Source organism: Triticum dicoccoides, unplaced genomic scaffold (genome assembly GCF_002162155.2).
Source record: "Triticum dicoccoides isolate Atlit2015 ecotype Zavitan unplaced genomic scaffold, WEW_v2.0 scaffold27168, whole genome shotgun sequence".
Lineage (NCBI taxonomy): Eukaryota > Viridiplantae > Streptophyta > Magnoliopsida > Poales > Poaceae > Triticum > Triticum dicoccoides.
Window position 1 is genome coordinate 1 of NW_021259242.1, and position 2,209 is coordinate 2,209.

Here is a 2,209-nt window from a genome sequence, read left to right on the forward strand (position 1 = left end):
AAAAAAAACACACTTTCAAAACACCTTCGTAGGCGACACATGAAACATGTCAGGCAAGTCACTCACAATACAGGGGCAACATTGACATGAGAGAAGCATTACTGTCCTACGCTAAATGAAAACACACTGTCAAAAACACCTGCGCAGGCAACATATCAACCATATCAGGCAAGTCACTCACAAAACAAAGGCAACATTGACATGAGAGAAGCATTATTCTCGTACACTAAATCAAAAACACTGTCAAAACACTCCTGCGCAGGCAACACATGAACGATATTCAGGCAAGTCAGTCGTTAATCAGGATCGACCTCCACATCTACAACACCAAAAAACTACAGCCCCAAGGCTTGCCTTCGAAACCTACGAATCCCAGTTCACCAGTAGCCTAGGAACACGAAATGCCCCGTGTCGTCGTCCATCTCCAAATTCACAAGTGCTCCAAACAATTTCTACCATCTGCTACTCGATTTCATCAACTTAGTGGAGGGGCGTGTCGACCCGCCGCGATTTGGCACCGCGGAGACCCGTCAACGCGCGCCGTTCCTCCTCTGTCCGCGGCGGAGCGGCAGAGCACATCGATTTGGTGTTCCTAAACGCGGATGACCGTAAGAGATCGATAGGCATGGAGGCATACCAGGGATTCGCCGCGATTTTGCCCTTCCGCGCCAACAGAACAACGGCCGCGCACGCCGTTCCTCCTCTGCCCAGTGGACTGCCGAGTCTCCGGTGCTGCTCCTTCTGACGCGGCCTGCAGCGCGTCGTCTCTCCTCGGTCGCGTCTCCGCCGCTGCACCGCCTTCCTTCACGCCGCGCCCTCTGTCCCGCCCTAGCTCCGGTGGAAGACAAGCGCCGAATCGCCGACACGCCGCCGGCTGCTCTCGCGCTGGATTTGGGGGAGGAGTTGGGGGGCGAGATCTGTCGCTGGGCTCGGGGCAGTTCCGAATGGGAGGGGGAGTGGAGAGGAACAGGAGAGGGGATGAGAGAAGCAACGCACTCGAGAACCAACGGGTCTCGACCACCACGACCAGGGGACACCTGGCGCGCGCATCGACGGTTTCCCCTGAGCCCACTGGAAAACGCGCGTGACCGTAAGATCTCGATCGGACGTCGCACGAGCCCGAGTGCTCTTTAAGACAAAGTAGCACTCGACCACTTTTTAGGATTTAGGAAATCCCTAACATCAGCCGGTTTACGGCTAGCAGTGGCCTTGATTTATTCAAGAAACAGCAACTCGGATCGAACACAGTGCACGCATGCACACCGTCGTGAAAACAGGGAGACTTGACGACGAGACACTAACGACCGAATTGATCACAAGGCGAGCACAGCAGCGGCAGTGCAACGACGGGCGAAACCATGACGACGCGACCTCTAGTTAGTTGACGGCATGGTGAGCGAAGCATTCCACTTTGGATAAAGCACCGATGTGATGTACTCCTCCACCTTGTCCACCACAGTCAGCAGGGCAATGACCGGCTTGGCGGCCCTGAACCGCCCCGTCCACGCGGCAAGCTTTGGTGTCCTCGCTGCGTCTAGGAACGGCGGCATGCCAGCAAGGCGGCCTATTGCTTCGAACCAGGGAATATTGCACCCGAGCTTGATGTCCAGGAACCAATGGAGCCACCACCGAAAAACGGCGCCTCTGCCTCCGCCTCTCCTTCTTTGGAGCACTCTGCCAGGTCGTCTTCTAGGAGCCCGAACGCCGCCAAGGTCTCCTCCACCTTGTCGGCTCTCTCCTGCTGCTTTGCCGTACTGAGAATGCCGATGCACGAAGGGAACATCTGTGGCAACAAAACGGCCCCTCTGGGATGCAACTCCAATTCTTCAAGCTCAAACTAGCTAGACGAGAGGGAAGGGAACAAACCTTGTTGTCAACATAGTCGGCTCAGAAGCGGGCGACGGCGCGGCGGTGGGGGTCGGTGGGGAGGATGGAGGGGCCGTTGCCGGGGAATGCATCGTCAAGGTACTCCACGATGATGAGCGACTCGCAGACGGGCCTGCCCCCGTGGATGAGGACGGGCAGCGTCTTGTGCACGGGATTGGACGCGAGGAGTAGGTCGCTCTTGCACCTGGGGTCCTCGGGGAGGTAGTCGTAAGCCAGACTCTTCATGCCAAGCGCCATCTGGACGCGGATGGCGTATATGCTCACCCCCCTGCGCGGCACCAGCAGCTTCAGCCCTTGCTCTTGAGCGCCGGCCATGATTGTC

At 57.2% G+C, this 2,209-nt stretch overlaps 1 pseudogene; it reads right to left on the reverse strand.

Annotated features, from left to right (window-relative positions):
* Nucleotides 1-1,182: 1,182 nt before the first annotated feature.
* LOC119345720 lies at nt 1,183-2,203 on the reverse strand (annotated as a pseudogene).
* Nucleotides 2,204-2,209: the final 6 nt, after the last annotated feature.